At 38.9% G+C, this 15,865-nt stretch overlaps 1 protein-coding gene across 4 annotated transcripts in view; it reads left to right on the top strand.

The window, feature by feature from the left end:
* Positions 1-15,865, top strand: part of LOC124881650 (1-phosphatidylinositol 4,5-bisphosphate phosphodiesterase beta-4-like) — a 105,039-nt gene that overhangs the window by 13,418 nt on the left and 75,756 nt on the right. Inside the window, exon 2 of one of the 4 annotated variants that reach the window (XM_047387324.1) lies at positions 12,929-12,994. The exons of the other annotated variants lie outside the window; for them this stretch is intronic. The gene's annotated coding sequence lies outside the window, so the exon portion shown is untranslated. The remainder of the gene's footprint in view (positions 1-12,928; positions 12,995-15,865) is intronic. 4 annotated transcript variants of the gene reach the window in all.

Raw genomic sequence — 15,865 nt, 5'->3', positions numbered from 1 at the left:
GCAGCCCATTTCCTGCACACGCCTGTGCACGGTGGCTCTGGATGTTTCTACTCCAGACTCAGTCCACTGCTTCCGCTGGTCCCCCAAGGTCTGGAATCGGCCCTTCTCCACAATCTTCCTCAGGGTCCGGTCACCTCTTCTTGTTGTGCAGCGTTTTCTGCCACACTTTTTCCTTCCCACAGACTTCCCACTGAGGTGCCTTGATACAGCACTCTGGGAACAGCCTATTCGTTCAGAAATGTCTTTCTGTGTCTTACCCTCTTGCTTGAGGGTGTCAATAGTGGTCTTCTGGACAGCAGTCAGGTCGGCAGTCTTACCCATGATCGGGGTTTTGAGTGATGAACCAGGCTGGGAGTTTTAAAGGCCTCAGGAATCTTTTGCAGGTGTTTAGAGTTAACTCGTTGATTCAGATGATTAGGTTCATAGCTCGTTTAGAGACCCTTTTAATGATATGCTAATTTTGTGAGATAGGAATTTTGGGTTTTCATGAGTTGCATGCCACAATCATCCGTATTAAGACAATAAAAGACCTGAAATATTTCAGTTGGTGTGCAATGAATCTAAAATATATGAATGTTAAATTGTCATCATGACAATATGGAAAATAATGAACTTTATCACAATATGCTAATATTTTGAAAAGGACATGTAGATAAATAATGACTGCAGGAAGTGTGTCCAGAATCACTCAAGTTGCACTGAAGTCCCAAAAACAAAGACCTCACACTTGCAAGATTTATTGTGAAAGGATGCACTTGATGATTAGCCATTGACGTTACCAGACTACAGGCTCATCACAATCTGTTCATGTTAGCTGTAGCATAATAAAGCAGAGCAAAATAAACTTATCTCTGCCTTTCTCTCGCTCATGAGCAACAACCTCATTATAAGGAGGCATCTGGCTGAAAGTACCAAAATAAAAGCACTCTCTGGTGTATTCGTTCACAAATGTCTCATTCTTACTCATATTGGCCACTGTGCGCCTCACTCATTATGCTGTTGTTGTGTTGTTGTTATTATTATTTTTATTATTATTATGTTTTGAACATCTTTAGTATTTAGACTTGACATTGCAAAGAATAATCAAATAGTACTCTGCTTGATTCATTCAGAAATTCAACCCCAGCAGGTTAAAATCTCAGGTTATGATTTTTGTTTTGAACATAAATGCCTGTTTATATTTATGATTTTCAAAATGATACAAATCTGCCTATAGCAGTTGTTTGCACCCTGAATTCATTTTTCAAAGATTATAGAATAATTGTTGATTAAATATTCAAATAAATGTTGATAAATATTAACAGATGGACAGATAATTGTTATTATTTGGGTTTTAAATCCTAACCTACAGCAGTGCATTGTTTTTGGCGTTAGAGAATTGAAACCTGACTTGGTTTTGCCTCTCAGGCTTCACTTGGACTTGGAAAAACTAACTTGTGACCTTTTCTGATCTCATTCATTAATTCATTAATCTTCTATACCGCTTCTTCCATAGTGGGTCATGGGTAAGCTGGTGCCTATCTCCAGCAGTCTACAGGTGAGAGGCAGGGTACATCTTGGACAGGTTGCCAGTCCATCGCAGGGCAATACAGAGACATACAGGACAAACAACCATGCACACACTCATTCATACACCTAAGGGCAATGTAGAGAGACCAATCAACCTAACAGGCATATCTTTGGACTGTGGGAGGAAGCCGGAGTACCCGGTGAGAACCCATGCATGCACGGGGAGAACATGCAAACTTCATGCAGAAAGACCCCAGGCCGGGAGCCAAACGTATGACCTTTTTGCTGCAAGGCAACAGTGATACCAACTGTGCCACCGTGCAGCCGTACATTTCTGATCTGCATCAATAAAATCTAGGTCAAACATTTAGGAAAAAACTAGACTCTGTTAAATATCAAACATATTTCCTTTTTATAAACATCCAGTAATGTTGACGAAACGCATATCTTATAATGCTGGTGGATTTTTAGTGTGGTGAAATAAAAATTCTGCTATGCTAAAGGAAATGTGCAACGAACAACTTCTTTGTCAATTACACCGAGCTGTAAAATGTGGAATAACGAACCACATGCTATTTGGATTGAATTGTGAGTGAAAAATAATTGCATCTACAATCTGATTTTATGCTGCACACAGCGTGCAGAGTCTACTGCACATCAGCAGAGCCCTGATAGGTTACCTTGTTGAGCAGCAAGCAGCAAATCTTCTAATGTCTCACTGAAACTCCTGCCTCCATGAAAAAACTCAATTCTTCAAGTAATTGTGAGTTTATTAGATTCAAAATTTTAAATATACAATTTTCTTTGCACACAACCTTAAATGCAATTAACGACAGATGCTGGAAAAAATGTATCTAGGTCTTAAATATCTCGCAAAATTTTATTTAATGTCTTTTGAAGTGCTTAATTCTGATGGTCTTTTGAAGTAGTAAAAAGATCTTTGTAAAATTAATGACCAGCCAACAAGAAATGTGTTCTCCTATTTCCTTCCTCACCAGTGTCCTTCTCAGTCTCATGCACCACATGCTATATGGTATGTGATTTACTGCTTCATCTACAGTCATCATGTCATCTATGCACTGAGTTATAATTGGAATATTTATGCAATAGACAGCCAAAATGAAATTACTTAGACAGGTTATCCTGTGTTACAGATTCAAGGCCTGTGAAGGGTTTAAGTAACATTAAAGTGGTGCATGTCTGTAGATTTTTGCAGAGGATACATCTCTACAGTGTTCCATGTCATGCCAGCACAAATTATACCTTCTAATGGCTACAAGTATTAGCTGAGGTTGAATGGCTTCCTGTTATTGGTTCCTGCTAATGTAATCCTCTAATTAGCTAGAATAATGGTGGAAAGGGAGAAGTGCTCTCCCTGTGTGTGAGAGATGTGCATGTCCTGAGAGACCCCGACCTAATTTTGTCCTCGTTAAGGACAGTCGTCCATCATTCTCCAAGGCGAAAGAAGCGATATTCTCTCTGAGCTGCCTCTCTATGACTCACTAAGCAGAAAAAAATCTTCCCTCTCACCTTTTCTCTCCGCCTGCATTTGCCCGCTCTGGCTGCCTGTCTCTCTTCAGCCCTCGGGGAGCTGGCTCCTGACACCATCACACAGAAAAGATAGAATTGAAAAGTCAGAGTATATGTGAAATGTTTTGGTGTCTGTGGATTTCTCTCATTGTTTGACTATTTTTCGCTCTTCTTCCATTGTTGTCTGCATCGCTACGAATACCTCTTTTTTTTTTGACTCAGACTCAATTTCAATTTCACACGTTCTTTGGTCTAACGGTGTACTTCGCATTTAACCCTGTGGGATATCGCTAGATTGCTGGAAGATTTGTGAGATCACGATCATGTGAGAATGCTACTTGTCGGGCTTTAACCTGTGTGGCCATAGTAAGTATAGGGCAAGGACTGCAGCTAGCAAGTGATTGTGTATCATGCTGAATAATTTACCAAAGTTTTGAGTATTAGTTATACACATGTAGCATAAACATGTATATAGTTACACATATTTATGCTACATTGAGGGTTTCCATATGCATAAAATGAATGCTCTAAACTAGGATTTAGCCATCACCACACCTAATTTATATTAAATGCTATTCATTCACTTAGATTTGCCAGCTGTCCAATGTCTGCTAGTTTTTCAAAAATAGAAATTGAACTCTGATATATTTTGTTTCCACTGATACTCCTACAGATGGTTCTGCAGCTTGGTTAGAGTCCACCTTTAATGAACTGAGCGCCCTTGTTTATGTAAATTCTCATAGTTGGAAGTGTATGTTAGAGGACAAATCCATTAAAAAATTCCAAAGATTTTTGAATCCTAAAACATGAGCAACGATGGGAGTAAGGGACAGATGCAAAAATCTATTAGCTGGTGCTAAATATTTGTGCTTTTAATTGTGTAAGTAGATACAAAGGCTGGTTTTGCTAAAATAACGTCAGCAAGCAAACTTTTTCTCTTTTTAATTAATTTTGTGGCACTATTGGACATAATGCTTGGGCTGTAGCTAATATTATTTTCATAATTGAATATTACATAATTGAATATACTATGGATTTTATTCTGATGATTAATCTGATAATCGGATAATAAACATTCTGCAGATTTTTAATTTAACTACTTAAGCCTACTTTATGAGTAATAGAAATACATGATATTTTGATTCCTTTAAAAAAAACATCCAAGTTTTTTTGCTTAAAATGCAATACGCTGAGGGTGGGACAGGGGACAACTGAGGAGGAGGGTTGGAGGAGGATAACAGCATAAATCAAAGACCTTTTCTCTATTTTTAAAGTGAAATTAACTAGATTAAATGTAAATTAACAAGCTGCTTTCCTATGCAACCATTTTATGTCCATTATGTCACTTTATTTTGCTGTACCACACTCTAGTCGTACTTTCATGGTTTTAACTGTGCTTTACATTTGACAGTTACAACCTACTGCGGTGTATTATTAGTTCAGTATATTTGCATGAGCTCCATTCAATCATTTATTGTCTAATAGATTCCTAGCTTCAATCAGTACTTCTTTCTGATGGCTGGATGGTTCACCCATTCTGTGATACAGACAGATGTTGTTACCAAAGCTTTAAGTAATGCCTCCTCAGATCAGAACTTGTTCTGTTATTTAAAACAGTAATACATTCAAACAAGTGATGTTATCTCTTTGGTAACTTCTGCTTCTGCTCTGTTTGTGGCTGAAGAGACAACAGCTTTGACCTTAATGCAATAAATTGTTTAAATGCTCCCAACCTTTGGCTGGGACGGGGCTGCATGCGTTGAGCGCAATTTAATTTTTGAATCCACCACACAAATTAAGCAAGTAGAAGAGGCAATAAACAGATGAGATTGCACTAGAGAATTCAATTATATTTGACAATAAATAACCGATGGTTCATCCAATCTTCTGTCGAGTATTCTCGATCTTTTCTAAATTAGGAAATGGGGTGAAGAGAGGGGGAATACAAGCAGCATAGGTCGCCAGGGTCGGGACTCGAACCAGGGACCACTGCACCACGTGCCATGCCCAGTTTAAAGCCATTTCAAGTTAACTTTGCACAAAAACAGTTTATATAAAAAAAGGTTTGCCACGGAAGCTGGTGGCATATATAAAATAATAAGATATAGTCCAAGGTGAAATCCCTACATGTTATGGTCATGCTTTGGTTAATTACCTTTTAAAAGAAACATGGTTAAATATATGATTTTAAGAGATGCCAATCAGATAATTTTGTATTTCTGGGGCAGAGCGTCTTCTGATGTTCAATGGTCAGTATCCAGCCAGACCCCTCCACTCCGTGGGAATCTGCTGCATGATAAACAAGGGGATGGGTTTTCTCAGAGTGCTCCACAGGTCAGGGAGATGATGTTCTCAAAGGAGCAGTACTGAGGAAGAACATAGCTGATGTGAGGGAAAAATGAAGGTGTCCTCTCTGTACTTTGGCAGGTGCTGCTCATGGCAGCAGAGCAGCTTATGCGAAACCTACAGAGAACGGAGCGTCATTTCTTTGGGTTGGGTCGATTTCCTGAGGAGGGAACATATGCTGTTAGCACTTGAACTGTCATTTTCTTCACTTCTAAAACAGCCTAGAAAACACATTGTGGTAGCTGTGAAAATTCCAGTTACTTTGACTTTATAACTTATAAACTTATAACTTATAAAAATATAATGTTTTTTGTGGCACATAGTAGCTTACTATATATTGCTTTTTCACAATAACTATTTTTCTCTTTTATACAGTTGAAATCAGATATGTACATACATGGTATATAAAGACACAACATTATTTTCTCAGTCATGTATATTTGGTGAGTTATCAAAATTATGTTTTTTAGAAATGTTTTTTTTAATTACTTTTAAGTCAGAAGTATACGTAAACTAAGATTACGATGCCTTTTAAACAGCTCAGGAAAGCTCAGATGATATCATTGCATTGTCAGCTTCTGATTTCTTATTTCTCATTTCTGTTAAATGGAGGCAGATCTTTAGGGCAACCCCTTAAACACACTACCAACTCATGAGAAGAAATCATGGAAAAATTAAAAGAAATCAGCTAAGATATCAGAAAGGTAACTGTGGACCTCCACAAGTCTGGTTCTTCTTTGGAACTATAATTACCAGATGCCTGAAGATGCCACGTTCACCTGTTCAAACAGTTACGGATCCCAAATCAAAAGGAAAAGACCTTGTAAATATTTGGGCTGAAGCGGGTAAGAAAGTGTCGTTATCCAAAGTGAACAGAGTCAATGACCTGAAGCATGAAACTCAATTATTTGCAAAGTGGCTAAATGACCACAATTTATTGTTTGGGAGTGATTATAACAAAGCCCCTGAGCCTATTCCTATAGAAAATCTGCCAGCAGAATTTATTAGGTATGTGTGTGTGAGCAGGGCAGCCTACAGACCTGGCCACTGTTTGCTACCAAAAAACTGACCATGCCCCATTAAGCTCAGCTAGAGGGAAATCTCACCAGATACACCTTGGAGAAGAACAAATTTGTTAAATGGGACGTCTATAAACAATAAATGGCTATTCTGGTTGGATAATAGGTAGCCTCTATGAAATCATCTGCATTTATATATTTTTTTATTTTATTGAAAGGAAAATCAGACCTGCCCTCTTTCTTTAAGAGATCTCAAAGTATGGCAACTACCACCAAGGTTTTTCCTGACCACTAAGATAAAAATGTTTTAACTATCAGAGTTAAAATTTATTTTGATGTCCACGTTCTGTGAGAACCACAGAGAAGCCTGTTTTGGCAGTTCTTGAATAGAAAATAGAATAGAATAGAAATAGTTGTTAAATTTGGGTCACATTAACTTTGTTTTACTCTGTGCTGGAAAACAAATGTGTTGTTTGGGTCGCCTCAATTGTATGTGATTAGATTGTTCAATATCCTATCAAAGTCTTTATTGATAAATCCACATTCTCCTCATTTAAGCCAAATTTCACTTGATTAATCTCGCATATGAAACGTTTGGACATTAGTTAGTTTTTAAGAATCCTTTTTGAGTAACATAGATGTATAATTTTTTCCCCTGCCATATCATTCTTATGATACCTCTGGGATTGTGCGTACTAGCTGTCCTTTTAATCAGCACCCTTGTGTATTTCTCCTACTGAGCTGTCGTTTGCTGAGTGATGATGGTAGACCCACCAGTGTTCGCACCATTTAAATCCTGTGAAAGGCAGGGGGGAGATTATTAGCCTCTTAACCCTTGCTCTAATCAAAGGTATTATTATAGCACCGCTGCATGTTACCTGGAAAGGTGAGCGGTTATTTTAGATGGCTAAATACTGAGGATTTTTGTTTGCTACTGAGTATTAACTGCTGAAATAGACTAGCAAGAACACTTGTTAAGAGCTTCAATGAACTGCATTTATAAGATGGTGATAGACAGTCACACTAGCAATTAGACTGTGAGCTTATTGGTTAAAGTCTTTCATTTGGCTGAGGTTCTCCTCGTTTTTTGTCAGCCATAAGGGGCATGCTTGAAGCCCAACTCCTCTAGACAACGACCACAGCATCTCAGCATCCAGTCAGTGATGTTTGAAAGGTTGGAGATTTGTCGTTTAAGACGTTTACGTACAATCATCTTTGATGGTAAGTCAGTCATTTTGGGGATTTTTACTAATTTATTTAAACCTATTTTGGGGTGTTGAATGATGATATAGCATGCAATTTTATTTTTTTTTAAAACGAATTGGGTGCATAACTTTTAAATAATTGAGGAGTTTGTCTACTCCAGAGTTAAATCAGTTAAGATGTGTGTTCAGGATTATTGACTTGTTGGATCATCCAACTGTGTCCAAGTTGCTACTGTCACTGTCAATTTAAGGATTTGGTGTAGTTCTCCTTGTTCACTATGCCATTCACCTTACCTAAACCAACAGTACTCCTGGCAGGCCCTCAGCATGATGCTACCACCACCATGCTTTACTGCTGGTAAAACAGATTTTGGATGAAACAGACTGTTGTTTCGTTTTTATCTTATTGAGAATTATTATGGTCTATGCTTAAAGCTGAGTTGGTGCCAAACAATATAAATGAACTTTATTATTTCCTTGGAACCTTGGATTTTTATTTCTTATAAAGATTGTTCAAATATCCAGCCAGAATTCTGACAAAAGCAAACAACTGCTTGAATTACAGTAAAATTTGCTAATAATAGTAGTGCCATGCATTCAGGCTTTCAAAGCCAGTAATAAAATGGTAAATGGTAAAATCTGTGTGATTATTATTTTTTAGGTAAGGGTTGCCGTTTGCAAGCAATCTGTTAGGTAATTGAACACAGAACAAAAATGACTATTTAAATAAGGAAGTTTCAAGCAGCCCAATGTGGTTTCGCTAAGTTGGTACCCTCCTCAGTAAGACTGTGGTTTGGTCCCTTGGCAGCAACAGAATAGCATTTGTATAACTACAGGACTATGTGTATATTTTTATGCGCTGATTTGTATACAGAACATGGCTTACCTTTTTAGGTGCAGAGTACACCCAGCCATCCTCTGCAGTGGTTGGAGAGGCCTGTGAACAGCTCTTGTCCGGTGGGACCACTTGACAAGTAGATTTGATCTGCATGAGCTGTGGGAGAGAATCATCCAAACAAAAAGGAAACGTAGAGGGATAGGAGGCAGGCGACATACAACCATCTGTTTACTTTTAACTTTACGATCATTTCTTGGCTATCATTTTGTGTGATTACTTTATTAAGTGACCTACCTTCCTAAATTATATGGTGATTTATTTATTTATTTTTTCCCCAGAAAAATTCCTTGTTTGTTTTTCCAGGGATTCCTCACAGATGTGACTAGGTGATTCAACAGAAATCAAATATTACAATTACATTACCGGTCAAACGTTTAGATACACTTTCTCACTTAATGGGTCTCTTTATTTTCATGACTATTTACATTGTAGATTCTCACAAAAGGCAATGAAACTTTGAATGAACACACATGTAATTAGGTAGTAAACAAAAAGTATGAAATAACTACAGGTCCTTCTCAAAATATTAGCATATTGTGATAAAGTTAATTATTTTCCATAATGTAATGATGAAAATTTAACATTCATATATTTTAGATTCATTGCACACTAACTGAAATATTTCAGGTCTTTTATTGTCTTAATACGGATGATTGTGGCATACAGCTCATGAAAACCCAAAATTCCTATCTCACAAAATTAGCATATCATTAAAAGGGTCTCTAAACGAGCTATGAACCTAATCATCTGAATCAACGAGTTAACTCTAAACACCTGCAAAAGATTCCTGAGGCCTTTAAAATTCCCAGCCTGGTTCATCACTCAAAACCCCAATCATGGGTAAGACTGCCGACCTGACTGCTGTCCAGAAGGCCACTATTGACACCCTCAAGCAAGAGGGTAAGACACAGAAAGAAATTTCTGAACGAATAGGCTGTTCCCAGAGTGCTGTATCAAGGCACCTCAGTGGGAAGTCTGTGGGAAGGAAAAAGTGTGGCAGAAAACGCTGCACAACGAGAAGAGGTGACCGGACCCTGAGGAAGATTGTGGAGAAGGGCCGATTCCAGACCTCGGGGGACCTGCGGAAGCAGTGGACTGAGTCTGGAATAGAAACATCCAGAGCCACCGTGCACAGGTGTGTGCAGGAAATGGGCTACAGGTGCTGCATTCCCCAGGTCAAGCCACTTTTGAACCAGAAACAGCGGCAGAAGCGCCTGACCTGGGCTACAGAGAAGCAGCACTGGACTGTTGTTCAGTGGTCCAAAGTACTTTTTTCGGATGAAAGCAAATTCTGCATGTCATTCAGAAATCAAGGTGCCAGAGTCTGGAGGAAGACTGGGGAGAAGGAAATGCCAAAATGCCAGAAGTCCAGTGTCAAGTACCCACAGTCAGTGATGGTCTGTGGTGCCGTGTCAGCTGCTGGTGTTGGTCCACTGTGTTTTATCAAGGGCAGGGTCAATGCAGCTAGCTATCAGGAGATTTTGGAGCACTTCATGCTTCCATCTGCTGAAAAGCTTTATGGAGATGAAGATTTCATTTTTCAGCTCGACCTGGCACCTGCTCACAGTGCCAAAACCACTGGTAAATGGTTTACTGACCATGGTATCAATGTGTTCAATTGGCCTGTCAACTCTCCTGACCTGAACCCCATAGAGAATCTGTGGGATATTGTGAAGAGAACGTTGAAAGACTCAAGACCCAACACTCTGGATGAGCTAAAGGCCGCTATCGAAGCATCCTGGGCCTCCATAAGACCTCAGCAGTGCCACAGGCTGATTTCCTCCATGCCACGCCGCATTGAAGCAGTCATTTCTGCCAAAGGATTCCCGACCAAGTATTGAGTGCATAACTGTACATGATTATTTGAAGGTTGACGTTTTTTGTATTAAAAACACTTTTCTTTTATTGGTCGGATGAAATATGCTAATTTTGTGAGATAGGAATTTTGGGTTTTCATGAGCTGTATGCCAAAATCATCCGTATTAAGACAATAAAAGACCTGAAATATTTCAGTTAATGTGCAATGAATCTAAAATATATGAATGTTAAATTTTCATCATGACATTATGGAAAATAATGAACTTTATCACAATATGCTAATATTTTGAGAAGGACCTGTATAAATACTTTTATGTTTTAGATTCTTCAAAATAGCCACCATTTGCTTTGATGACTGCTTTGCTCTTTTAGTATTCTCTCCAGGATCTTCATGAGTTGGTCACCTGAAATGGTTTTCCAAAGAGTCTTGAAAGAACTTCCCAGAGATTCATTGAGAGTTGGCCAAAGGTTAATATTTCAGTCATCACAGCTAAGGGCGGCTACTTTAAGGAATCTAAAATATAAAACATATTTAAAGTTCTTTTACAATTTTTTGTTTGCTACATAATTGCATAGATGTTCATTCACTGTTTTGATGCCTTCACTGAGAATCTACGTATAATGTAAATAGTCATAAACATAAAGAAAACCATTAAATGAGAAAGGAGTTATAAAACTTTTGACTGGTAGTGTAGATTCTCACTACTGGTAGAGTACATTTGGATCCTAATAACAATGTAGAATTTGTCTTTGTGTTTACATGTGTGTGGAGGTGGGAATAACATTATGTTAGCATTAATGGATGTTTCTGCAAAATATATTCCAGTTACATTTATTTTTACATAAACTATCATGCTTCCAAATTCACACCTTTCTCAGCTGTGGAGTTTGTTGTCATGGTTGTTGGCACCTCCACTTGCTTAAAGATTTGTTGGTTCTACAGAACAGTGATCCCAAACATATATCAGAACCAGATTTGGAAGTCCATTAAAGACTAACTCCGGTTTGTTTCTGCCCTTGGTGCAGTTTGTTTTTGTGGATGTGAAAACAACAATCGCACTGGGGTGCAGACCAAAACAACCGTTGCCAGGTTTGCATTGCATTGTGGGATGCTGTAGAGTAAACAAGCTAATAAACAATGAAATAAAGCATGAAGCCCCATGCAACTTCTTTAGAAATCTTCTCAAAATCATTTGGTATACTGCTCAGATGCTTTTGCCTGAAATAATACCAGAAACACACTAATGATAAGATAATTCTCTGTTTTTCAACTAGCTCAGAGCACAACATCTGCTTCCTATATTTACATTTGATACCCCCGCCCCAGACACATTAGAACAATAAACAGACTGACTGTTCCCACGTGGTTTGCAGTGCCAGGTTTTGGTTCGCTCTGAGTTTTCTCTGTGTGAAAAGAAACCGAACCACCCGAAAACGTTAAACGTTAACATACTCATCAACTGATTTAGACTAAAGTAAACAAAACTGTAGGTGTGAATATGCTCTAAAGCATGCAGGACAGCGGGCCCTGAGGTTCATGGTCAGGGACCTCTGCTTTAATGTTTCGTAAAAATATATCTTGTCAAATAGCCTAAGCATGTTTTTATGGCTATTTTATGTGAAAGATGCATGAAGCACAAAATAGCCAAAAATAAGCTGAAAGCCTATTTTGAAAAAGTATTAATTATTAATGATGTTATTCACATAAAAAATATTGTGTAGCTTCTTTTTATTGTTATGAATCAGGTCAGTACAAAGAATTTCGCTTAAAACAGTCAATGACTCACTTTTATTTACTGAGAAATACTCTGTGTAATGAACAAAGAACCCAGAGAAAGGATGCTATTGTTACTCACGTTTAATAGTAAAAAACAGGCAAATTTAAAAAATCCAGTTTCCTGTAGTGTCTATGCTTATCTGGGGAAGTTTATCTTGCATAGCGATTGTATAACTAAACCATTATTGTCCTGTTCCTGTCCTGCTCTGAGTAAACCCAGACAGGGCAATGATGATGAGTTAAGGAGAGCAGAATAAAGATTTCTGCAAATTAGAGGAAATCTTAAGAAACGTCTTGTCCTTGGTGCAGATATAAAGCTATGAAATTTCCCACTAAGAAGAGGATTATGTCCTCTTTTTCATCTGTACCATTCCAATTTTGGCCTAATCACATCATGTCTCTGCCTGTCCTTATGACCCCCACCTTGGCTTTGCCTTTGCCTGTTAGGTTTTTAGCGGATTCTGTACGTCTCGCTCGCGTACCTGTCGCTCAAAAGTTACAGCAGAGCAGATGCGGAGGCAGGCACAGTTTGTGTAATTCGCCAGCTCATTTCCAACTCTCGGTTTGATGAAGGCTGCCTTTCTTAAGGGAAGCAGCTTCCCATTAAAGGTTTATTTAGGAGAAGCCAAAAGAATAATTAAAAATCTGCTCTGACCAAATAGGATGAGGAGAATCACTTGAAGCCAGTGATTACATTGCTGTGTGTGTGTTTTTGTGTAAAAGTCTCCCCTGTGGGTATAATACTGTTGTAAGTGTACAAAATAAATTTAATAAAGACGTTGGCACATCAGATGTCACACTTTCCTTCTTTTTCTTTTTTGTCTAGAGTGGACTGGTGCTTTTTCCAGTGTTTCCCCTCCCCTCTGTGTTCTGTCCTACTGTCTGTCACCTGGTAAGTACTCTCAGATTCACCTCCTGCTACCATCACAGATGCTCTCAGTGGATTTCAGTCTTTTACGTAATCATCAGCTCACTGCCTGGCTTGAACTCCAAATTGCTCTCACCTTTACAAAATGGAGCACAATCTCTTGTTAATGTCTATGAAAGGGCATGATGTAAAGTGGTTTTTATAGCAAACGACAGTAGATGGAGGTCTCTGTGATTGGTACCTAATAGAAAATTGACATAAACATACATGTCTTTATGTATTAGAATAAAACCGATTTTATACATTTAAGGAAAAACAGAATGTTTGGTTTTTATAATGGATTATACAGCATCTTCCTAGGTCATGTCCGTCTGTCCGTACGTACGTCTGTCTTTGGTTTTTACAGGTTCCTCATAAAGTTTATCGACCAAAATAAGTAAAAACTTTCTGCCATAAATGCATAGTGAACTTTTTGGATTTTTATTTTAATGTTGGCTAAAAGTTGCCCAGGAATACTGTAAATTTGAGAAAGAAAAATAATGAAATTTGTTACATGGAAAGTTTGTTTGAACCTTGAATAAATGTTAAAATAAATTATGTTTCTAAATCCTTTTCGATCTGTATTCTTTGCACCTACTGGACCAAGCACAAGCCAGCTTTAATATTTAATTCCTTCTATCTGTTTTTGCCAATTACATACCTTGTTTACTAGAACCATGGGAGTTGGCAGATCTGTTTTTAAGCACGTGTGTATGCACCTGTTTGTGTGCGTGTGTGTCTTTTGTCTAGCCTTTTTAATGACGGGAGTCCAGAGTCAGTTGTTTTAGAGATGCATGTTCTCTGGTAATACCTCAGGGAGGGTGGGTCCCTGCGGGTCCTTGGAAGTTCCTGCCTCGCTATAAATACACGCTGGGATCTCATTCAGAGGATTAATGTGAGTGCACGTCTTTGTAACGCTGCTGCAGCCGGCCGAGCTGGAGGCTATTACTGGCCGGCAAGGTTGCCATGGAGACCAGGGGCATCAGAGAAGAGCGCAACATCTGCGGGGTGTTTTGTTTGTCAAGACAGGTTTTCTCCTTGTGCCACTTGCCATTCTCTTTTTTTGTCTGTGCTTGACCAGTACTTAAAAATGTACAGGTCCTCAAAATATTAGCATATTGTGATAAAGTTAATTATTTTCCATAATGTAATGATGAAAATTTAACATTCATATATTTTAGATTCATTGCACACTAACTGAAATATTTCAGGTCTTTTATTGTCTTAATACGGATGATTTTGGCATACAGCTCATGAAAACCCAAAATTCCTATCTCACAAAATTAGCATATTTCATCCGACCAATAAAAGAAAAGTGTTTTTAATACAAAAAACGTCAACCTTCAAAAAATCATGTACAGTTATGCACTCAATACTTGGTCGGGAATCCTTTGGCAGAAATGACTGCTTCAATGTGGCGTGGCATGGAGGCAATCAGCCTGTGGCACTGCTGAGGTCTTATGGAGACCCAGGATGCTTCGATAGCGGCCTTTAGCTCATCCAGAGTGTTGGGTCTTGAGTCTCTCAACGTTCTCTTCACAATATCCCACAGATTCTCTATGGGGTTCAGGTCTGGAGAGTTGGCAGGCCAATTGAGCACAGTGATACCATGGTCAGTAAACCATTTACCAGTGGTTTTGACACTGTGAGCAGGTGCCAGGTCGTGCTGAAAAATAAAATCTTCATCTCCATAAAGCTTTTCAGCAGATGGAAGCATGAAGTGCTCCAAACTCTCCTGATAGCTAGCTGTATTGACCCTGCCCTTGATAAAACACAGTGGACCAACACCAGCAGCTGACACGGCACCCCAGACCATCACTAACTGTGGGTACTTGACACTGGACTTCTGGCATTTTGGCATTTCCTTCTCCCCAGTCTTCCTCCAGACTCTGGCACCTTGATTTCCAAATGACATGCAGAATTTGCTTTCATCCAAAAAAGGTACTTTGGACCACTAAGCAACAGTCCAGTGCTGCTTCTCTGTAGCCCAGGTCAGGCGCTTCTGCCGCAGTTTCTGGTTCAAAAGTGGCTTGACCTGGGGAATGTGGCACCTGTAGCCCATTTCCTGCACACGCCTGTGCACGGTGGCTCTGGATGTTTCTACTCCAGACTCAGTCCACTGCTTCCGCAGGTCCGCCAAGGTCTGGAATCGGCCCTTCTCCACAATCTTCCTCAGGGTCCGGTCACCTCTTCTCGTTGTGCAGCGTTTTCTGCCACACTTTTTCCTTCCCACAGACTTCCCACTGAGGTGCCTTGATACAGCACTCTGGGAACAGCCTATTCGTTCAGAAATTTCTTTCTGTGTCTTACCCTCTTGCTTGAGGGTGTCAATAGTGGCCTTCTGGACAGCAGTCAGGTTGGCAGTCTTACCCATGATTGGGGTTTTGAGTGATGAACCAGGCTGGGAGTTTTAAAGGCCTCAGGAATCTTTTGGATTCTTTTAGAGACCCTTTTATTGATATGCTAATTTTGTGAGATAGGAATTTTGGGTTTTCATGAGCTGTATGCCAAAATCATCCGTATTAAGACAATAAAAGACCTGAAATATTTCAGTTAGTGTGCCATGAATCTAAAATATATGAATGTTAAATTTTCATCATGACATTATGGAAAATAATGAACTTTATCACAATATGCTAATATTTTGAGAAGGACCTGTACTTCTTCTGACAGAAAAAGACTAATTCTGCTCTGAAGGTTAATAAAGCTCCCATGTCTGTTGTCATTTAGATCACTGTTAAACATGGGACTTAAACATTAAAAACTGTATTTTCCTGGGCAAATCTTCAACTGACTGTGCTCAGTCATGCTCACAGTACACCCTCAGGGTGTTAGTCAGCTGGGACTGGGGAGACT

This window comes from Girardinichthys multiradiatus, chromosome 15 (assembly GCF_021462225.1).
Source record: "Girardinichthys multiradiatus isolate DD_20200921_A chromosome 15, DD_fGirMul_XY1, whole genome shotgun sequence".
In the NCBI taxonomy this organism is placed as follows: domain Eukaryota; kingdom Metazoa; phylum Chordata; class Actinopteri; order Cyprinodontiformes; family Goodeidae; genus Girardinichthys; species Girardinichthys multiradiatus.
Note: the sequence above shows the minus strand (reverse complement) of the source record. Positions and strands in the feature narration are given on the sequence as shown.